This window comes from Pundamilia nyererei, unplaced genomic scaffold (assembly GCF_000239375.1).
Source record: "Pundamilia nyererei isolate P.nyererei 1_Seehausen unplaced genomic scaffold, PunNye1.0 scaffold00080, whole genome shotgun sequence".
NCBI classification, from domain to species: Eukaryota; Metazoa; Chordata; class Actinopteri; order Cichliformes; family Cichlidae; genus Pundamilia; species Pundamilia nyererei.
In genome coordinates this window covers 2672565-2689128 of record NW_005187481.1, presented here as the reverse complement: position 1 = coordinate 2689128, position 16564 = coordinate 2672565, and the positions used below count along the sequence as shown (strand labels likewise).

General features: G+C 39.6%; 1 protein-coding gene across 2 annotated transcripts in view; it reads right to left on the bottom strand.

Moving 5' to 3' along the window:
• Positions 1-15720, bottom strand: part of nlgn2b (neuroligin 2b) — a 63907-nt gene extending 48187 nt beyond the window's left edge. For both annotated transcript variants that reach the window (XM_005737914.1, XM_005737915.1), the window contains exon 1: positions 15038-15720. The gene's annotated coding sequence lies outside the window, so the exon portion shown is untranslated. The remainder of the gene's footprint in view (positions 1-15037) is intronic.
• Positions 15721-16564: the final 844 nt, after the last annotated feature.

Below are 16564 nucleotides of genomic sequence, written 5' to 3'. Positions count from 1 at the left end.
AAAAAAAAACAAAACAAAACAAATCTACAATCAGCTTTCGTCTTGATTCTACTGGAGCAAAGTAAGAAAACAACTTCAGAGTAGCAAAACAAGAAGCTCAAACTTTATCAAACTCTGAATGGGCCTGCAATTACTTTGACCAAATTAAAAGGTGATCATTGAATGTTCATGTAATGTGTCAGCCTCTAGTTTATAGACCGACAAGCTACAACCCATTTTATTATTTCCCAAAGCATCTGACTCCCAATAAAAATGCTGCAAATGGTTGTCTCATGCTCTTGATGTGGGTGTGTTAAGAACATTTTACTGGCAACGTGCACGTCTGACTAATTCATCACCCTCTGTGACATCCACATCCAACTGACAGGCAAATCCCTTTCCTTTTATTTGGTGAATGTCTGGATGGAATGCGTAGCAAGTTGGTAAAACAAACTGCCATCAAAGCCCATACAAATCACTAATAATATAACAATTATAAAAATAACATTACATGAGAATAATATTCCAAACTCACTGTTTAATATTTTGAATACGTATTTATATTGTATCCAAATACATATTACATATTGCATCAATTGCACTTGATTTTATTTAATTCAATTTCCTTTGTATAGCACCAAATGACAACAACTGTCACCTTAAGGTGCTTTATATTGTAAGATAAAGACAATCTTATCTTACAATATAAAGCACAATGTTGGAGAGGAAAAACCCAGCAATCAGACAACCACTTTGAGCAAGCACTTGGTCACAGTGGAAAGGAAAAACTCCCTTTTAACAGGAAGAAACCTTCAGAAGAACCACACCGAGGAAGGAGCAGGCTTCTGAGCATGACCAGTTGGGGGGGGAGGCAGTGTGGGCAGGACAAGAGACAAACTATAAAAAATAAATGTTAAATTTAAATTATTGGTAATGATTAAATGTAGTAGTTCTACATAAACACACAGGAAAAGAAAACAGATGAGTGAAGAAAAATCCTCAGTGCATCATGTAAAGCCAGGAAGGATTCAGTGTTACCTGATTGAGCCCTAACTATAAGCTTTGCTAAAAAGAAACTAAATCTCAATCTGCTGTGCGATATGGCCAAAATCTCATATCCCGATATAAGAATTCTATCGTCCCGATAACGATATAAATCACAAAAATGTAACATTTTCTGTAAATTCTGTGAATCTCGGGCAGCTCGACTTGCGGGAAGTGTTTCCAGCTGCGCATCATGTAGCTGGAGTTGAGTGTTTTAACAGATGCATGAAACTATGTCACTTTTTAGACATAAGTTGTAACAGCCGCCGTTTTCTTTGTGAGTATTTATTACTCGGCGTGCTGCGGGGAAAAGCCTGTTCTAACGTTTGAGTCTAAGGTTTCTAACCCTAACCCCTAACCCATAGGTGTCAAACTCTGGCCTGCGGGCCAAGTTTGGCCTAATTACATTTGGCCTGCGAAGCCATATCAAATTACTATTAGAGCTGGCCTGCTGGTATTATACAGCTAATATATATATTGTTTAGTATTAAGCTTTGCTTGTTCCATATTCAGTTTTTCAGCTAAACTTGTTTGAGTCCATAAGAAAAGATTCATTCTTATATCTGGAGGAAGATTTTTTTTTTCAATAAATATTAATGTTAGCCCGCGACTTTGTTCCATTTTGAATTTTGGCCCACTGTGTATTTGAGTTTGACACCCCTGCCCTAACCCTTTAGCACCTGGCGGCTCTTTTTTACTTCTCATCTGTAAATAATCTGCTCTTTCACGTGATTCAGTTTATTTTGAAAAGTCTCAACAGGATCTTGAGCTTTATTGTGAAAGGTTGATGTGGAACATAAACAAGCGGACACGCGATGGTGTTACCGTCGTTGTTGCTCACCACAACGCATAAAAACAGGCGCTTGCCCGTCCGTAGTGTGGTTATATTAAATATAAGAGAAAGATAGAACTTTAAGAAATTAATATAGCCACTACAGCGACCATCAAAACAATGAAAAAATATTGCCGTAAACAGTTTATTTTGTGACACCACGAAACAAACGATAGCGTAAAATGAAACGATAGACGTTTTTACATCGTCATCCGATATATATCGTTATATCGAACAGCCCTACACTATCTTATGAAACATTTCGTTTGTTCCTATGTTTTTGTGTTTAATCTGTTTTCATATTCATATATTCAACATCCTTTGTCTAATATATTCATTATCCCTCCTGGACATGTCCAAACCATCTCAGGCTGCATTCAACCTGATACATCACAGCATGCCACTAACATCTCACTCTTGACCTTTCCACCTGTCGCCCTCTGATTCACAGACATGTAAGATTACATGGGAGTGTGGAGGTATGCACTGACATATCTCCAGACTTCCAGGTTCTCTTCTATCTGCTCCTTACTTGGTGTTAGCATTTCAAACCCGATACAGATAACTAGGACACTTCAGTCCTCCATAGTGTTTTCAATCGCACAGGCAAAAAATTACAAAAATGAAGAGGATTTAAAAGAAACAGAAGATTAAACAACACCATCAATAGCAACGCTATTTTGAAGTTGTCTGCAACAAACAATAATACAAAACAAAAAAAGGTTACAGGTGGGTACAGTTGGCTGATAATGTTGGCTGCCTGCATTGATATTATTGTTTTTTATAAAGCCACTGCCTCAGTGGTAACTTAAAAGAGGGATAATGTGGCTATTGAGTAAATTGCTAACAGTTAAACAGCTAACGCTTACATGTGTACTCCGCAGTTATGATAAATGTTTAGTACTTGTTCAGTGTTACTGAAATCAAAGTTTTACTGGCCTCTTGTTATGAAGGTCGATTACTTGGCAGCTAGTGAGGGGAGGAGCTATGTGTCTTGTTGTTGGCATCAATGGTCCAATATAAATTTTTTGTTTCAATTATTATTTCAATTAGTATCTGAGTGTCTATTTTTGGACAGCCCTACCGTCAAATAACACTTTTGTTTCGTACAATTTTACACAATTTCTGCTTGAAAAAAGGCAAAGGAGGGCAAAGTAAGAGAAACATAAGACCTCACTTAGCTTGTTCAGTCTATGATATATCACTAGTCATTAGTAAGAAAAGCCAGGTGATCCCATTTTCAAAGCTTTAGAAATACTCCTCAAATCTTGTCCCAACAATCAGCAGCTGTGCACCTCTAAGCGGTTCCCTCTCATACTTGAGATGGGAATGTGAAAACAAAATAGCACTGCATTTTTAGGAAGCTCTTCCCACTGAAGATTTATTAAGAAATAGAAGTTAACTGGAATAGGAAGTTGAGTTGGCTGCTCATCGGATTGCTAGAAAGGCAAATCAAAACCCCTATTTGGCTCAAAGAAGACCTTTAGGGAGGTTTAGCTGGCTCTGGAGTGGTGGTGCACTGTTCTACTGTGCAGCAACACCTGCACAAGCATGACCTTTATGGAACATTCATCAGTAGAAAACCATTCCTGCAGGAGAAGGAAGGGTGCAAAATGTCATGAAAAGAACAGCTCACCAAATGTTCCACACGGGAATGGATCGATCATGCTTTGGGCTTGTGTTGCAGCCAGTGAAACCAAGAACATTTCACTAGTAGACGGAAGCACAGGCTCAGTTAAATACCAAGCAAGTCAGTGTCTGTCAAAAGGCTGAATACACAACAACTCAAAATCCTAACTCAAAATCCACAACGGACTACCTAAAAAATACCAAATAAGTTGAAGGTTTTCCATGCGTATGACAACTGTGATTATAAATATGCACAAAGTCTCAAAGTAAGTAGGTATAAAAGGGTGAACTGCAAGTCTCGCTACTGACAAGCGTAGTGCTTGCCAAAAGGATGGTACTAAATACTAACTTTGCAGGCTTCCCAGTTGTTTTTTAAAATAAAAAAAATATATATATATATCAATTACAAAACTAATCTGAATTAAAATATTAAAGGTCTTATAGTTATTAGCTGTTTTTATCTTAAAAACATTGTTCACTGGATTAAGAGCATCAACTTAAATAAAATAATAAAAAACAATCTGTTCTTTCTTAAAGGGATTCCAGATGATGTGATAGTTTTTCTGCCAACAAAACTGAGAAAGGGAAATAATAATAATAGCACAAGAAAAATATCCCAAGGAATAAAGATGGAAAGAACAAGATATGAAGCCAAAGTTAGCACAAAGGGGAAGGCTTGGGAAATAATGTGAAAATGGTGGAAAGGTCAAATCAGCCATGGCCACAATACAGGCAGGTGCTGGTAGTAAGGGTAGAGTGGTTTGCTGGCTGTCATGTTAGAGCTCTTCCTCCTGGTCTTAAATCACACTGATAGTTTATGAAGACAGCATGTCGAACCATAGCTATGAAAGAATTATACTCTTAGCATAGGTTGAATAGTTTCCGTCTGGTCTGGTTTCCTCTATTGTATCTAACCAAGGATTTACACATCTAAAACAGTGATACAAACCCCGTTGCTGTACAAACCTACTGGGGACCTCAAATGTCCCTAAAGCCAAAGGCCAGCACTTTTACATCACAGTCATTGCTTCATTTCACTTTACACATGGCGGTCTACCTTCATAACACGTCACTCGTCAGTACTTTTCTGCCTGCGCTGTTCATATTTTCAAATGGCCATTCTGCCATGAAGTTTCCCTCGCAGCTCATTTCAAACCAATTCAATTTCAGTAGTGTCAAAGGAGAAGTAGCATGGTTGTTAACTGTGATTTTATAAGCCACGGACGAAAAGAGAGAAAAATCTCTTTCTAGGAGGCAACAATCTTGACTTATCTGAACCAGAACAGTATGTTATTGCACATTTTTAAAATGTTCTTATTTACTTTAGAGCATTGGTCAGTTTAATATGCAAGTAAACTTTAATTTTTCTTGTAAGGACTAAGCGTTAATATTCAAATTCACCAAGCAGCCACAGTTCTATTTGACTCTTAGATAGACTAGTCTGTAAAGTTTTAATGAGTTTTGAATATTATTTTAAAGAATTAATATCAAACTACAGAGAAGCCCATGTTGAAAAGAATGAAAGAAAATGTTTTTCACCGATCATAATTGTTTTCAGTCAATTAAACACAGCCCTGTATTAAGATGTTAAACATGTCACATCAACAGTGGTCTACTGTATGTGTGACAGCGGGATATGGGGATAACCTGGTAATAACACCAGCACTCCAGACACTAGTCATTTATGCTTTTGCTTAAACATGTTCTTTTTGTCAAGAGGGTTAGGAAGGATTTGACAAGAATTCCCTCATGGTGTGTTTGCAAGGCCGACAAAATGGAGCTGTAGTACCGAAAGCCCTCGTCTTTTTTGATTGAATGCTTTCAGGTAACCTTGCGAATAATGAGACCTCGCTCAAAGAAACAACAAGAAGAAGTCAGGCCTGACATTTCTCGGTAATTCCTTGTCTATGTAAACTGTCCCCGGTCTAACTAAACATACCCCTGCTGGGTTAAATCACCTTAATGTGAACTGAGCGTATGCTTAATTGAACTATTACTGCAACCTGTGTTGTCCCAGTAACAAGCATGGCCTTGCCTTTTTACTATCATATAATCAAAGTCTAGCCACTTATGTTTTGAACATTACAACAAAAATGTGATTAGGTTTTTCTTTATTATGGATTTAAAATGATATTTTGTAATGGGTGTTACAATTTGAAATTTAGTTACACTCCCAAGGGGAAATAATACACATAAGGAGCATTAGGAGATTGTGCGGTTCTTACTTGTGTAAAACCATGTCAGTTAAAAAAAAAAAAAGCTATGCTACAGAGATCACATATGCTGAGAATGCAGTGTGTATTTGGAGAGAACCAGAGGTGTATTGGAAGACATAACACGAAGTGCAACTGGAAAAGCAGGAAAATTGAGCTGTAATGCTAAGACGGGGTGATAAGTAGATGTAACGCTGTGCACAGAGGCTCCTGTTTTCCCTTTTTTTTAACCCGATTTGCTTTGGTTTCCACACAATGCTTGTTTAGGTTCAGGTACCAAAAGTACTTGATTAGCTTTAGGGATTTTTTTGACATTGGGTGGCTGTAGCTCAGGTGGTAGAGCTGGTCATCTACTGATCGGAAGGTTGGTGGTTTGATTCCCGGCTTCCCCTAGTCTGCATGCCAAATATCCTTGGGCAAGATACTAACCTGAAATTGCTCTCCGATGCATCCATCGGAGTATGAATGTGTGTGAATGTCAGTTGTGCTTGTGCGAATGGGTGTGAATGGGTGAATGCACAAGTTGTGTAAAGCGCTTTGAGTGCTCAGAAGAGTGGAAAAGCGCTATATAAGAACTAGTCCATTTACCATTGTAAAGTACAGGTTAAAAAGCTCTTTTCTCTAGCTTACAATAGCATTCCCACAAACATCATACAACCACTATGTCTCCTTCATAATCTTTCATAAATTATTGATTACAATAGATGAGCAGATAACGTCTGGGCTTATTTATAGGTAATAGTGGGAGCCTGCTTACTTGTAATATGTATGTTGGGCCAACATCTGGTAACAGCATTGTATTGCAACTGGGCGGATAACTTCTTAATAAAGTAGTGGTAAAGAGTTCAGCATGAGCAAGATTTTACTTACACACAACACAATTTATAATACTATAGGTGCAAAAACATATATTTTGAAATGGATAATACACGGTAATTTTGTAACCAATTCAAATCCAAAACCATGAGCATCAATAAACCTTTTGATTCAATACTGAATAAGTCTTTACACCAGCAAAGGTGCTTGTTTAGTTGCTCAGATGCTTTGAAACATTTGATGCAATTACACCAGCGTGTTACTGTCTCTCTGTTTGGAATTCAATGACTGTCTTGTGTTTTTAAGTACATGGCATTCATTCTGTTCGCATGTTCTTGTTTGTGTTGTTGGAGTCTTTCAGCGCTGCTGAAACCCATCTCCCTAACTGCTGTGGTAATGCACTGTAGTCCAGTTGTGTTCTGCACATCCAAACAAATGAATAATTAAAATGTTTTTTAAAACAAGGCTGGATTGGATAACCTGCGTAGCGTTTTCTCCTCTTTGGCAACGCGGCAGCCTTTTTCCTCTGAAAATTAAACCAGGCGAGCTCTATAAGTGTGAATGCAGCTACTCCTGCAATATCAGCAAGGGATCCCAAGAATAACAAATTGAGTCTTTCGGGTTGTTTTTTTCTTACCCTTTATTACACCGAAAAGGGAAAATGGCATTGAAAACCATAAATATCACCTCCCGCAGTAATACGTAGCATTTTCATACTCTTCAGAAAAGTCTGAAAAGTTAAAATACATACAATAAAATACATTTACCTCAAAGGAATTAAAAATACACTCATCTAATTGGATGAGTTGGCATGGAAACTGATATTAGGTGGACTGTGTATCTGCTAAATAAGGTTCTTGTATATTCTGATTGTTTGACTGATATAGGACTTTTAGGACGAACACCAGTACCGATATTTCCTGATAATTCCTTTTTCAGACACACAAAACATAAACTCAACAAATCTTTGTTACATGTAGTTATTTAATTACTCATTTACACTAGGCTCTGCCCAACTGCTGTGTTTGTAGGAAACACTTGTTGCGAACAGTGAATTTGCATAGTGCCCTCTGGTGGACAAGCTATGCAATATTGACACTCATAACGTAGTTGAAAGATCTTTACTTTTTTAACCTTCATTTATCCACCCTTAGACTTAAAAAAAAACCTGAAATAACAATCATAGCTATGAAAGCTGTCTCTGCTTTTAACCAAGTGCCTTCACTGCATAAGGCTTAATGTAACTTAAGTAACTGAAAGGGAACATGTTGTGCATTAAAAGAGCAAGCAAACAACTCACATTGTTATAGTAAGGATCCAAACAAAAATCTGCTTTTTATGATCAGGCACAATCACGATCTGCTTCCATACTGCACATGGCACAAGTAGGTTTTTTCACACAACAGCAGGAGGTCACCTTGCCAAGGAGTTGAAAATGTACACCGGTCCTTAGCAGCTCCTCCTCAAACAACTAAATATAGAGCCAATGCTTCTGAGCCAAAATTAAAAACGATCTGAAGGGAAAGATCTCCCATTAATTACCATTATCTTGTTTAGCGGAGGGGTTTTTGGTGAAAGACTGCTGTCAAAGCTAAATTCATTAGTAAATATATTACTCCTGTGGCTTTGCTGCAATAAAAGTCACAGTGGGTTTTGCAAATTGCCTGCAAATCTTTTGCTGCCCTCAAAATAGCACCGTAACAATGACCAGACACTGAAAGATAAATCCAGATTGTGCAATCTGGACTTCAACATATTGAGGAATCATTATCAGTAATGCACAAGACCAATCGGTGACGGCTGCAAGAAATATGCTTTTCTTTTGATCTTCAGGAAGCCATTATCATATGTTTTACATCTATATTTCATGAAAACTTGCTGCCAGGGGAATCTGTAATGCTGTCTGAGATGCAACACTGTAGAACAAGTGTTATTACACTCTGGCATAAATCGATGGATACCCAGAGCGCATCAATATTATAATAACTTGTCTACAGCCATTTTAAACTCATCCATTAAAGAGCAGCTATTATTTGGTAATGTAGATGTGCATCATATTGGAAATGTGACAGATTTTAAAATAGATTTACAATAGAAAACTAGAAAAAAAAAAGCAAAAAAACATCACACGATATATGCGTGAGAGAGCAGGTGCATTATATCTGATCATCAGTGAGCACGATAATGGGCAGGACAATCGTCTATAAGTCGTGCAGCCGGTCCCACGGAGTTCAGCAGCATGGAAAGTGGGCCTGCTTCATCGTCTTACAATGGGGCATCATTCATAGTAAATACGCTCTGTGCTATTTAAGGTGACACGACGCAAAACAGCTACAGAAAGTTAAACACTGACTGTCACGTTCACTGGAAGGTGTACTCTTAACAGATGGGATGGCTGCAGTCATGATCTTCTGGGTTAGCTTACATAAAGCACTGAGACTTGCTGTATGTGATGTATTCTGCTGGAATGATTTGTATGCCCAAAAGTGTTGAGAGGTTTCCTGTACTCCAAAGGTACTGCTGTGAGGTCAGCTGAATAAAAGATGGGGGTAGGGGCAATCTGGGTTTCAATGCTGGTACTGACTTTAAAAATTAAAATAAAAATGAGGAGAATACGAGTAGTTAACTGGATGAAGACTGTTGTTTACTAAATTTGATCTGCTCTTGAGATTTTTCAGTTCTCTCCTTTCATAGTTTGCACACCAGAGACTCCGCCATGCCACTTGGCTTCACCATCATTAGCAGAATAACACACACAGTTCACGTGGACTGCTGTTTCTAATAAACTGCCCTGAATCCTTTGATGTAAGTATTTGACTGAACTACCTGACATACTGTAAGGGTGCATCTGAACTCCCTATGCTACCACAGTGGTCCTCGATGTTCAATCATTTCAAGTGTCCTGAGCCGTGTCTTGTTATTCTGTACTTTTGCTGAATTTATTTTCAGTTGTTGAGGAAGTCCTAAGATTAGTAATGCAAGCAGAATATTCCGTTCAACTGAAAATGATCGTCAAGGTCAGCCTTTGTTCTTCTGGTAAAACAATGGTCACAATGCAAGCGCCATAGAGGGTGGCTTGTAGAAAGCAGTAGCACGCTCTGGAGATACAGATGATCAGGTGAAAATATGGATGGTGTAATATGATGCAGATTTAGGTGTTTACATGAAGCTGAATTACCCATAAATCACTATGTACTGTAGAATTCCTAGCATGTGTAGCAAGTCAGCAGAGCAGCTTCTCCAACAGGTGACATGCTGAGGAACTGTATTTAGGAAACACTGAAATTTCATGTATAGCCACTGTAGATCCCTGGTGGTCTAGTGGTTGGGATTCGGCGCTCTCACTGCCACGGCCCAGGTTTGATTCCTGGTAAGGGAACACCTTTTACTGAATATGCCGGGGGGAACCCACCCGAGGGATTAATAAAGTTTCATCTGATCTAATCGAATCTAGATATTCAGTAAAAACACACACAAAGTAACTCAAAGTGTAACAGAGTACATAAATAGATTTTTGGCTGTATTTTGCACATCCAACATGGGTTTTTACACCAAGTTGAGCAAGATACAGCATCTAGTGACTTAATGTATAATAAATAAAACGCAACAAATCATCCTTGTGGGATGACAATTTTTACACAGGGCAGCAAGTTTAATGTTCAGTTATTTAAATGTTGTGTACAGTGCATGTTTTAGGTGAGAGACCAAGATTCAAAAGAAGACAAAATTTGAAAAAGCTCCAATTTTCACATTAAAGCTCGCCACTTAAAGTGAAGCTTCAAAGCTTGCTCTTTTTATCAAATCCACACCCAGGGGTTCATATTTTTCAGCAATGAATGCAGAACGTCTGCAGCTTTTGTCCGAATTTTGAAAAACATTTTTAAACATCACTAGTATTCGGTATGCTGTTCAACGCTGGTCAGAGTTTGATGATTGCTGTTCTGTATTTTTAAATGAGAGCATTTTACATTACCTAGCATCTTTCTATTGGCCACGTTCTTACATTGTGCTTAGCTTTAAATATTGATTTGGTGATAGAGACAAAAAGGACAGTGGACACACAATGACTTCTTAATCACCGCATCAGTTTTCACTGACTTCCCAAATTATGACTTCACCTTTATTTGTTGGGCTCCTGTAAAGCAGTGATTGAACTGCCAAGCACCAGCTGACATGAATCACACACTCTTGTGTACTTTACAACGAGCAACAGTTCAATCCTGCAGCAGTGGCAGAAAGCAAGTGGTTATCTACAGTTCCTGCAGTTCTGCTGTATTTCACACTTGTCGTCAGTGTCCTTCAGCCGATGAGACTACCGTTCGCCACATAAAGCAGATATCAAATCCCCATCTAAAAATGTAGATGCTGACATTTAAATAACAGCAAAATGGGCTGCCGCCCTAATAGAAAGTATCATGTCAAATGCGTCTCATTCATGTCAACACAGCCCACAGCTCCATAATAACCATGACAGGAATATTTATTATAATATTTTTTTAAGAATACATGTCATATTTCAATGCCAGCTGGAGTTTGTACACCACTGCAAAAACAAATAAATCAAATAAAATAAATCAAATATTACAGCTGCTTAATGGATCACGTGCGATGAATTTAAAAGGTGGATCTTTGTGTTTCAGGAAAGGTCACGTGTCCCTTTTTACTGGGCTTTTGCATTTGTCACTAATAAAAAGACGCATTAACTTAGTGCATATTTTAATGGGTTTTGCCGTGATATTCTTCTCGGAGCGCGCGAGACAGGATGGCCCTTATCCTGGCTTATCTTATGGATCACTCTTATGTGATGTTGTTTCAAAGGAGGTTGCACAAGATGGTTACCATGGCATTTGCACAGGCGTTTTCTCCAGCTTTACTTTGCTCACAGATAATGGGTCAGGTCAAGCTATTCTACAGCTTCTCCTCTCTGTGGTCGTGATATGACTGAGAGCTGGGTCATTTTAACCTCCCTTTCCTCTGACTCGACATCTTCGGTCAGAAATTAAAATCTCCGAGCTTCCATTACAGCAGCTACAGGTTTAAACCCAGCATACAGTAAATGTTTTATATCAAGAAGGGTTAAAGACACTTGGCTAAGGTACGGGATACGATGAGCGGATAGCAACAGCTCCCACAATTCAAATATAAACGAGCGGCAGATGGGTTTTAGTGCTGTTTTGTCCGGATTTTTATTGTTCAATTTTTTTAAAAACCCACCATTAGAGTGTTAACTCATTCACTGCCATTGACGTCTATAGCCGTCAATGGCAGTGAATGAGTCAATGGGTTTAACTCATTCACTGCCAATGACGTCTATAGCCGTCAATTGCAGTGAATGAGTCAATGGGTTTAACTCATTCACTGCCAATGGCTGGCAGTGAATGAGTTAAAGACTCCAAATTTAAGAAGTGATGTCCTATGTGCAGCTTTATGGACAGCTAGTCAGTGGTATTAAGTGTACTGCAGCAGTGACTATGGGTTACATCTAATCCCAAAGTTCAGAACAACAAAAATAACAGACTTGTGAAGAATGTTCTTGATAAATCTCTAAGGGCTCAGGTCAGTCCCACACAGTACAATTGTAAACGGCATGAGGGCTCTTTTGTGGAATTTTTGGACTCTTGATAAACACTTTCTCTAAGTGCACAACCCTGAAGACTCTCGTTGTGGAACTCACTCACAACTGAAAAAAAAAGGACTGAGAGTCAAACCCAGGAAGTATCCATGGAAATATGAACATTAAAATAAGAGCATGTTAACTCTGCACAAATAAAATCAGTTTAAGTGCACTGGGTGTGCGTTACCCTAATGAAGGCTATTTTGTGTTGGGTATTTCTAACAGAAACAAGCTCTAGTGTTCACACTAGTGATCAAACCTTCTCTGGATTAAAACACGATGCTGACTTTGCCATAACCTGAAAACATACTGTTTGTTTTGGAAGTGTAAATCTCTTCCACCTCTTCTTCAAGGTCAGCTTGGAGCACTTTGAACTGGATTATATGAGAACATAGAAAAACATTAGGAAATATAATATTTTTGCACAATTCAAAGTATCTTATTTCAAAGTATCCCCTTATTAAGGCTTTTCCCCCAGTGTGTAATGTCTTTAGTTCTCTAGTTTATGTTTTTTTTTCTATTGTTAATCTAAAATACAATTCTGACACCAAAAATAATCTAAAGTGGCTCTAAAGTGAGAATTATAGCGTTGAGCATTCCAAGCAAATAATACAAAAGTAAACCCAGAAGGTATTTGAAGAAAACTGTCTCATCCAAGGCTTAGTCCCTGGTAGTTTTCCTTTTTTGTGTGTTTTCTCTTTCATCAAAGACAATCAAATGACAGTGATCACAAACGCCTGCCTTGTCTCTCACAGTGCAATAACGCATGGAGTAACATGTAGGTTCAAACTGAAAAAAAAAAAAAGAAATATAATTGCAGTTGGCTTTTGGTCTTGTGCAGCCAGATGAAAGCAATCTTGTGTGTGTGTGTGTGTGTGTGTGTGTGTGCCAACCTCAAACATGAAGTAACAAATGACACTTCATTTTACCATCGCTTATTACCTCAATCTTACAGTTATGAATCCATAAACCATAGAACAGCTTGCAAGGTCAGGATGCTAACGTGCATGAGCCTGTTCACCAGCTGCCATGTTCTACATGCTACCTGTTATTTCAAGACATGCAGTGACATCACTTAGCTGCAGTCACACAGGAAAGCACTGATGAGGAAATTCAGCTAAAAAAAAAAAAAAGACAATATCCTGAAAGTAATAGAGGTATGAAAAATAATAATTAAAATCATATTGCTTTAAAATTCTGGGCTATAATGATGGAAACAAGCACTGATATGCGACAAGGCTGCATCATCCAAACAAACAAATACACCTATACAAATAACCCAACAGCTGTGCTGCTGCAAGAAAGCTCTGACTTTACGAGAGGAGAGAGAATATTAAAGTGAACACTTCTGAGCACTTCACCTTCCTCACCCAAACATACTTCATTAAACATTAAGACTTAACACGTTTTGTTCCAGATTGTAAGTCCCCCACCTTGTGTTCTCATTCAATCCATTAAGCGGCCGTTCTTTCCTTTTCGTCCCTTTTATCTTCACTTCTAGGCCATTTTCTCTCTAGAAACCGACTGACACCAAGCTTGCCACAGTATTAACTTTATTGGCCCTTAACTGTAGTTTATTGGACGTAGTGCTCTGGGAATGGTGGCAATCTCTGTATGTTCTTGAAGATTAAAAACAAAAAAAAAAAATCAGATGAAGCACACGTATTACCTGCGGTGTATATGAAGAAGAATGGTCATGCTACAATTCTGCCATACTGTAGCGTGCTATTTTTTTATTTTTTATTTTGTCTGATATGTAGTGAAACAAATTCCCACTAAAAGATGAAACCCAGGCAAGGCTTCCCAGTCTTCAGCTCCATTCTGCTGTATTTGAGTAAGCCTCCTAAAATGCCAGCGCCGAGGCTGACGTTACGCCGGCCTAAGAAAAGCAATCACAGCTATTTGAACAGCACGCCAACAAGAGTAATACGAAATTCTTCAAAAGTCTACAAAACCACTTTATTGGTTTTCTGATGGATTTTAAATGTCACTTCTCCGTAGCTACAGGCCCCATATCTGTGTGTGTGTGTGTGTGTGTGTGTGTGTGAGAGAGAGAGAGAGAGGAAAAAAACAACACACATTCACTCCTTTAAAAATGAAAATATACCATTTCTCATGACCTGTCAGAACAGAGGTCCTGTTGTCTTCCATTAACTGAGCACTGCCCAACCACCGCTGAATATTAATGGAGCTTTCCCTGGATCATCAGCATGTGCATTTAATTCACAATCCTATCTGCATCTTCTAGGGCACAGGCTTTTTTGACTGCATGTGTGTGTGTGTGTGTGTGTGTGTGTGTGTGTGTGTGTGTGTGTGTGTGTGTGTGTGTGTCAGAGCTGTTGTGAATTTGTTGATTAGAGGAGACGTCTTCTGAGTTCAAGGCCTGTCACACACTGTGCTTGAGATGAGTTACGTTGCAGCACAGAGGCATAATTAAGCTGTCATCAATAAGTGTAATGAAAAAAAAAAAGGGGTCATCAGAAAATAATCAATATCTCCACAATCGAGCGGGATCGGCAGCCCCGGCTGAGAATAGCAAGCCGGTCTGATTGACGGTCCCCGTGCATGATGAGCTGATCTCCAATTAAATCGCAGCCGTATCTCCCCGCTAGCCGCGCGGTTAAAACCACTTGGATACGCAAAGTGGACCGATCGCGTTAAGATGCCACAGCTTATCAACAGGCAAGGCCAATAGAAGGCTCCCACTGAAAGGAAGAAAATGTGTGCTATAGCAACAAAGTGGCTCGAGGATTTTACATGGGAATCTCATTCCTCAGTATTGACAGTGCGTCAGGACGGGCAACGTGCGCAATGTGCGAAGTCACCAAACATATTGCGCACACATGAAGCCCGCGGTAGACAGCAAATCTCCAGTCACGTTTGGGTGCTGGTGGTGAACATATGGCTTACCTAAAAGACGCGATGCAAGCACCAGAATTAAGATGAAGAAGAGGATGATGATGGTGATGATGGCCCGTCCATCTAAGCACGATTCTTCTTTTCTATCCTCCGTCGGCGTGTCGATGATCTCCTAACTAGGCCATTTCTCCCCGGCTCGCAATTATTTCTCAGGAGAGCAACGCAGTCGCAGGCTTCCGCACATCAGCACACCTTCTCGGTGTCCGTCTTTCTCCGGCTTTTCCAAAAAAAGCACACCTCATACTGGCCCCCTCCTCCTCCTCCTCCTCTCATCCCTCTCTGACAACACCCCTGCTATGTTTCCTTCTCCACGGAATATTTGACTTTTTCTTTTCTTCTTTTTTTTAATCAGGCGGAGACGCAGCAGCGAGTGCGACCCAAACACGGGAAGGAGAGAGGGAGAACGAGAGAGGGGGGGAAAATGAACTCACAGGAAAATAAATGCGTAACGCTATAGCGTCAGGACTCGCGCGTCGCTTCAAAAGTCAACGCAGCGATCTGTCCTCTTTCTCTCCCCCCATTTGCCCGCGCTGATAATAATCCGCGGTGTGCGCCCCCGCTGTGCCGAACGGCCCCCTTTAAAGAAAAAAAAAGATTACAGGTTGACTGACTTAAAACACGAAACAGCGCTTCAGCGAAGACACCCCACCGAAATCAGGTGTCCAATCTCTTCTTCGCGCGCTTGCGTGGTGCTCTCTCTTTCTCTCTCTCTCTCTCTCTCTCTCTCTCTCTCTCTCTTCACTTGGTCTCTGATGCTAAGGAGAGAAAGCTCGGAATGAGAAAACAGAGCCCGCACCTTCCGATCAGCCCGGTGCTTTTGGAACAACACCTGAAAGGCTGTGAATATCAGGATGATGCAGTGGTATTTATTTTTGAAGCCCGCACTGAAGGAGATCCCACTGCTTTTCAATCTCCCTCTCTCGCTCTCTCTCTGAGCGCAGTCTCATTGACTCTCGCGCAATATTTCAGTCTCACTGCTAGTTGTCATGACGAGGAGGCGAGACGCATAATTCGGCGGAAAAGGGCGCTCGATCTGCTGAAATACTCGCGTGGAAAAGCAAAACGCGTTTGCTTCCAGCGTTTATAGGTGATGATCTGTGCCAGGCTGACGCAGATTTTTGTTTTCTTCTTTTTAATTTTTTTAAATTTATTTTTGGTACTTTTTTGGTGGGTGAAATATGAAACACCGTAATATACGAATGCACGGGTTACATATAGAGCAATAATAATACAAATAACAGCAACAATAAATACTTACCTATAATTTCTGCTTCCTGGTTGAGTATATTATTTAAGGAAAATGAGCATGGATGCAGAGCTCAGCTGGTACACAGTAAAGACTACCTGCATTGATGTGACCACTAGGTGGCAGCACAAGCACAACATGCCAGCCAAAAGTGACCAGTTAGTGTCCCTAATAGCGTATTCAAATTAAATCGTTGGGGTTCGCCTCTATGCTGTGAATTGAACTGAGCTGAATCAGTCGTGTTGGCAATCAATTGTTTGATGAATCTTGCC